Consider the following 7,594-nt stretch of genomic DNA (forward strand, 5'->3'; position numbering starts at 1 on the left):
AATAGAATACTTTATTGTATCCCCGGTGTCCGCACACAGCAGGTCCAAGGCCCCACCACCTCTGGTTAGGCAGTCCACATACTGACTGAATGAGGGGAGAGTGGTGGAGAGCGATGTATGATTAAAGTCTCCTGAGATGACGATCAGAGACTGAGGGTGTGATGTTTGCAGCTGGGACACTGAACTAATGGATGAGTTCACCGAGGGGGGAGGATGCAAACTGCAATCGCCAGGACGTGCGAAAACTCCCTCAGCAGGTAAAACGGCCGCAAACCAACCGCCAGCAGTTCATTATCCTTCGTACAGCGCTGCTCTTTAACGCTAACATGCCAGCATTACACCATTTCTCATTCACATACATGGTGAGTCCCCCTCCTTTCTTCTTACCACTCTCCCTCAAGCTCCGGTCCGCTCTGAACAGGTGAAATCCGTCCAAAGTTACGAGCGAGTCCGGAGTGAGTTTGTTCAGCCATGACTCTGTGAACAACATAAGGCTGCACTCCTTAAACTCCCACCGCAGCTGGGTCAGCGCTGTTAGCTGCTAGCTCGTCCAGCCCGTTAGAGAAAGACCTCACATTTCTCATGATGATATGTCAAGGAATTAAAGTTTCCTTCTAGAAAAACTACTTTGCGTCTTCCCTAATGGTACTTGTCCAGATGTTTCCTTCAGCCACCTTCAGCTGTTGCTTGTCGCGGGTCTGATCTCCTCTAAGTGGAATACAGCTCAGTCTGATTGAGATCAGGTGGCTCTACCACTGAAGGATATGTGTTAATATTTGCTTTGAAAAGTTGACTTGCTAAATGATAAAATGTCATCCAACGAGTTGTTAAGCATTTGGCTAAATCTGGCAAGGACCCCTTCTCTCATGTCTCACTTTTTACACCCTCCATTCCTTTTCTTACCTCCTCTTCTTCCATCCTCAGCCCTGTGAGATGTGAGAAGAGGAGTCAAGGCATTAAAGTGAGACATCCTTGTCTTGGAAGTATTGTTTTAAAACAATATGAAGTAAATATGACATGTAGCACATCTTCATTATCTGTCCTTTGTTTTGATCCAACCTACCACTTCATTTTATGATTTCTGTCAGATGAGCATAACAACTTATAGATTTACACTGAATTATATCATGATTAATATGTATTATAAACACATATTCGCCAGTCCTGCTCCTGCTGCATTTTGCATATCCCAGCTGTGTATCATGCCTCCTTCACGTGTCATGAGTGCTGAAAAGACTTTTCAAAGGAGACAGCGAGGATACACCATGCATCCTCATAGGTCCTCCAGCAAGCCTCCTCTCTCCTTGCTCCTTCCTTTTTAAGAAATGCACTGAAATCAAATTCCAGGTAACAGGCAGGAGGTTAGAGGAGCCGAGGTGGCACAAAATAGAGAAATAGAAGAGGCTGCAGAATGCACCTGTGGATGTACATGCTCTGCATTAATCCCATTGCTCTTATAAATAGTACATTTTTAAAACTTTAGTGTGACTGGCAGCTGTACATGCCAGCTGCATAACAACAGCACTGCTATATGTAACAGATGAGGTGGCACTTTGAATTGTTCCTTTGCTTCCCACACTTTACATCATTTTGATGGAGCCTGAGTTTTGTTCCATCAGTCGATAGAAGTTTGTTCCACAAGAACTGCAGCCTGGCCCTTCTGCGTGTAAGGCCTGTAGGGATTTCAATCTTGTGATGAATTCTCTGAGGTTCTGAGGTAATTAAGTTTTTCTTGACAAGGTATGTAAAACATCATTAGACATCCTGTCTGAGTGACCCAGCCAGAGTTTTCCATGCCACAGTTTGCGTTGGTATTCTTAGCATCTTGCCATGCGTCTCCTCTGCTAATCCAAAACCATCTCTGGGATCTTTCTGCTGCTGCTGAGTTGTTTTTGCTCACTCTGTTTCTTGCCACTCTCGTGACACCAAGTTAGCTCAGGGGGCGGGGGGTCAGAACATACGTGTATAATATGGATTGTACAATAATTGATTCTTTCAAAAGAAAACTCATGACACTCAAATTGATTCACAGTGTGAAGACTAATGTAAAATTACCAGCCTGATGGCTCAAGGTAAATTAAAATGATACATACATGTAAATACACAAATAAACACAACGATCTGATCTTTTATATTAACAATGTTGTTCTTAATTTGCTCTGAGGAATGTCTGTCTGTCCTGCTCTGCATGTCACCTGGTGCTGATGATGGGCTACAGCTGCTGGACTGGTCCTACTTTGGATGCCTGTCCTCAGAACTGTCCCCCTGAACCTGTCTGGTTCACTGGTCTGACCCTCACATGAGAGGGGGCCAATCAGATTCCAGCAGGGGCCATGGCCTCTGTGGCCCCTACCCTCACCTATGCTGCAGTCGATCATCTTCATACAGCCTAATCCGTCTGTACATGTGCAGCATTACCAACCGTAGTCATGCTCTCACATCCCAGCAGATATTATGTGTTGCACTGCGTTTCTTTGCAAATAGAAGTTTTTTTGTACAACGTCGGAGATGCAGAGCACCTGAGTAAGACAACTGTATTCAGAGTGGTTAGAAAAATGTGCGTGGCCCTGAAAAGGCTTTTGTTGTTTTCCCTGGACATAAACCTGTCAGAGCCATCAAGGAGGAGTTCCACAGGATTGTAGGTAAATGATGTAGAGATATGTTAAATTAATTTTAAATTATATTCTGTTATTGACACTGTGCTGCAACCTCAGACTTGAACAATGTTTTTATATTTCATCTTAAGCTGCTCCCAAGTGCACTTCTCCCCCGCGGGATTGCACCTAAATGAAATAAATTAATAGGCCACCATTCAAGCAGTTTTCCCCTGTAATATCATTGTGATTGCAAAGGACGATATTTAAACTTATGCACTGACCCGAGCAGCAATGTTCTCCACACCGTCTCCCTCTGTTTTGCAGCTGCAGTGGTGTTGCACTTCTTTTAAAAACACTTTCAAACTCGCTGTATGAGCACATTATGATTTCCAATTCTAGTGGGGTGAAAACTGCAGCCATCCATTTCCCCATTGCCATTTTGACTCGTCGACTCAGGGCTCCATTAATGCTGGATTTTTATAGTTGTGGTGCACGCACTTAACTCCAGGTGAAACTACTCCGAGTTGATTAAACTAACCCAAATCTGCTGTTCTGGAACCGGAAACTCAGAGTTTCCTATCTCAGAGTAGATCAACTCAGAGTTCAGGATTAAACTCAGAGTTTGTTGAACCTGCTTTGTGAAATGGACCCCTGCCATCACAGCAAAGTCAGACCTTCAAGTAGCTAAAAACACAGTGCAGAACATGAGAAACTGTGAAATTTTAAATCCAGTTTTAAAAAAAGTTTGTCAGATAAAAGCGTACTTGGCCGACATAAGGTCTTTAGGGATGTACAACTGAGGAAGGCAGTGGTGCGCCACAACGGGCGAGAAAACTCCAACCCCCCCTTGGAAACAACTCTGGGGCCTAAACCTGGAACACTAGGAAGAAACTCCCTGGGGACCCTCAGAGTCTGACCCAGAACCAACTCAGTAGAGGAGGAGTCCAGGTACTCCTTGGGGGCAGAGTGCAGGCCTAACAAAACCCAGTGCAGTCAGTCCACCCAGCTACTGTCCACCAGATGGCAGCCTTTATAGTACGAAGAAACCGCTCACACAATCTACTTGCTTCTGGGTTGTACGCTGTGGTCCAGGGAAGTTTCCCTCCCAAGCTCCCAGCCACAGCATTCCACAACTCAGAAGTAAACTGTGGGCCCCTATCAGAGGTCATATCCAAAGGAATGTCAAATCGCGACACCCATGAACAGATGAATGACTGGGCCACCTCAGGGGTCCATTTCACAAAGCAGGTTCAACAAACTCTGAGTCTAATCCTGAACTTTGAGTTGCTCTACTCTGAGACAGGAAACTCTGAGTTTCTGGTTCCAGAGCAGCAACACCTGCAATCCTGTGGAACTCCTCCTTGATGCCTCTGACAGGTTTATGTCATGGGAAAACCACAAAGATGGTAAAAGCCATTTCAGGGTGAGGCACACTTTTCTGACCACCCTGCATACAGTTGCCTTACTCACGCACATTTCATTTAAAAAATAACCATTATTGCAATCTTACCTTTACTTATAAATGAAGTCCATGTGGCGCTTCTTCTGGACAAAAATATCCATTACTTTTTTGTAAACTGCTAAGTTTCTGTCACTTACTCTGCAGCCACAGAGTCACCAAAAGAATGTCTGGGATCAGAGCGCCCCCTGCCATGAGGCAAGAGAACTGCCTGCCTCACCTAGAACCTGTTCTCAGCTGCTTTATGATCGCTCAGAACACGAAACACGTTACACACATACAGTTGGTAACAAAAAAACACTGTACATTATTATATACATCAGCTGAACTATGGAAAATCAGTTCATATATTAAATGTGTTTGAACCATTTTATTGGCGACATACAGACAGCAGCACGCTGTCACTGCATGACAGCCAGCGCAGGTAGCAAGGGATTGCACAATCCAAGGTGAGGCTCAGCTCGCCGCTGCTTCTCTTCCAAGCATTTGAATGGGAAATTGTGAAAATTCAGTGATTTTGAATTTTTTTTTAAAAAATCATCAAAATTGGTGAGGCTAAATGAAAAAAATAAATACTTTATAGTACAAATTACTGGATAAATGTAACCATTTAAATTATTTTATCATTAGAATAATTTTCTTTCCCTGACCCACGTCACTGATGGACTGTGATGTGAAACGGTACCACTCAAAAAGACTGTCTGGAAATGCTACAACATCTATGCACGGTCTGATAACCATCTCCAGACCAATATTTAATTCTTTGCGCGTAATGCTGCACCTTGATCCACAGGGTCATTGCCAAAAGGACATGCCATGTTAGTGAGAAAAGTCGCCACCTACTGTGTCTCATGGACTTCTAATACAGCCTACTGACTCTGATTTTTTAAAAATGATTTCCGACAGGGGAGTGCAAGGTGACGCAGTTGGTAGTACTGTTGCCTCACAGCAAGAAGGTTGCCGGTTCGCGTCCCGGTGGGGGCACTGGAATCTTTCTGCGTGGAGTTTGCATGTTCTCCCCGTGCAGCGGGTTCTGCGGCTTCCTCCCACACAGTCCAAAAACATGTTGAGGTTAACTGGTGATTCTAAATTGTCTGTAGGTGTGAATGTGAGCGTGCTTGGTTGTCTGTCTCTAAGTGTGGCCCTGCGATAGACTGGTGACCTGTCCAGGGTGTCCCCTGCCTTCGCCCTAAGTCGACTGGGATAGGCTCCAGCCCCCCCCCCGCGACCCTAGTGAGGATTAAGCGGTGTATAGATGATGGATGGATGGATGGATTTCCGACAGCCGGCAGAACTAGGCTACACCAAAACTCGCCTGCTGATTGAATGGATGAATGAGGAAATCAAACAGCATGTGTGGCTGAAAGAGGGCGGAGACAGAGAGAAACTCGAGGTTCAGAGAAAAACCTGGCCCAGACCAGGTTAGGTTCACAGAGTCTGTTGCTACGGTAACTGACCGTGGTCTTAAGTTGCCTCTCTCTGCAACAGGCTAGAGTTACCCATCTGTCTCTGGTTTGAGTTACCTCCCTTTGTGAAACGGAAAACTCAGAGTTTCCCTCATTTAGGGGTTAACAGACTGAGAGTTTTCACTAAACCTGCTTTATGAAACAGACCCCAGATAAAGTAGTAGAAGACAGTGGAACTGCCTTGGGTCACCACGTGAGTGAAACTTCAGGACAGGGAAAAAGGGCCGATGAGATCCACATGAATATGTTCAAAACGGAAAGGGGCCTAAAGGAGCTTTCATGTGACACTGCACCTTAGTATGCTGGCACACAACGCATGTAGTGGCCCAAACCTTAATGTCCTTCCTGAGGCCAGGCCACACAAACTTGGCCCCCACCAACCTAACTGAAGCTTTTTCCCCCGGGTGGTACAGGGAGTGAACAGCATCAAAAACGTGGCAGCACCAAGCAGCATGGACCAAAGGGCATGGCTTATGCATAGAAATGTCACAAAGGAGGGTCGCCCCACAGTCATGAAAAGGGATGTGGTATATGCTGTTCTAATTCATGTGTGTGACATGTTTAGGTAGGGGCCCTGAGCAAATGTTTAGGTGCTGCAGGGGAGTCTCTGTTTAGAAAAGTGTAGGTGCTGCTAGAGATTCTTTGTTTAAAAAATTGTGCTTTTCTGTATAGAGACTTATCTCCTTTTATGACTATGAACCCTATGTTCTGTCTTTACGTGAAACACCCCTATATAAGACAGGAGTGAAGTTTATTCTGGAGGGTGATTCTTGTTGGCTTCGAATCCTCTCACAGGCAAATCATGGTGTCTGAGATATTGTACTTGTTTAAATAAACTTTTTTTATATATCAACAAGACGATATCAGCGGAGAATTTCTTCATCATCTTCACATCATCACTACACAATAAACAACAGGGACATCCTCCAACAGCAAACTAGACTCGGCAGTGTGCAGTGTCTGCACCTCCAAGTTTGTCAGTTGGTCTCCAACCATCTCAGCATAGTCTGTTTCCAAATGAACACTGGCAACAAGGGCATAAGAGTGGCAGTCTGCAGCCAAGTTGTTCTTCCCAGGCATTTGTTGAATGTCAGTTGTAAACTCAGAATTAGCAGAAAGCTGTCATTGCTGCCGTGCTGACCCGATTTGGAGGTTTTGGCTATAACAAATGTAAGAGGCTTGTGGTCAAAAAAAGCAGTGAACTCCCAGCCCTCCAAGAGGAATTTGACATGGCATGTAGCGAGGAAAAGGGCTAAGAATTCTCTGGCGAATGTAATATTTCTTCTTCGATTCCCACAACTTCTTGCTGAAAAAGGCCAGGGGTTGTAAGGCCCTGTCCACCCACTGCTCACAACCTGCTCCGGCTTCGTGATCATCAGTGGTCAAGGTGATGGGCGCAGCAGGGTTGGGGTGGGCTAACAAGGCTGTGTTGGCCAGTGCCGTCTTAGCATTGCCAAAAGCCTGTAATTTCTCTGGGGTCCACTCTATGTCCTGGTTATCCTTCTTGCCATTTTAACGCTTTGTACAGAGGGTGCATAACGTGGGCAGCTCGAAGGATGAAACGGTTGTAAAAGTAAACCATGCCCAAAAACTCCAGGGGTTTCACAGAGCAGGTGCGGGGAAATTCAGAAACTGTTTCGACTTTTGCAGGGAGTGGCACTGTAGCTGCACAGGTCTAACAAAAAAGGCCACGCTTCGTACTGATGTCAACGGAGGTTTATTCTTAATTCTTCTCTGCCTGTCTCTTCGGCAAACACCATGTAACACCGTGAAAACTAGACACAATAAACAAATGCACATTAAAAACAGACATTTGTGGATCTTTCAGTCTCTCTGTTAACATAATCAGTGAACAGACTCGGTAAGTTAGCATACAAATGCACCGAATAAGACACCATAGAAACCTGTATAATATTGTCCACGCAAATCATACCACATTATACATGAAATATAAACCAAAGATAGTTACCGTTTGCGCCTCTTAGACCACATGCAGAATGGCGATAACTTGCATTAAGTGTCTCTGTTGCCTGCCCATGCTGATTCTGACCCACAATGCTGCTCTCTTGACC

The sequence above is a fragment of the Stegastes partitus genome, unplaced genomic scaffold (assembly GCF_000690725.1).
Source record: "Stegastes partitus isolate 25-593 unplaced genomic scaffold, Stegastes_partitus-1.0.2 Scaffold235, whole genome shotgun sequence".
Classification (NCBI taxonomy): Eukaryota; Metazoa; Chordata; class Actinopteri; family Pomacentridae; genus Stegastes; species Stegastes partitus.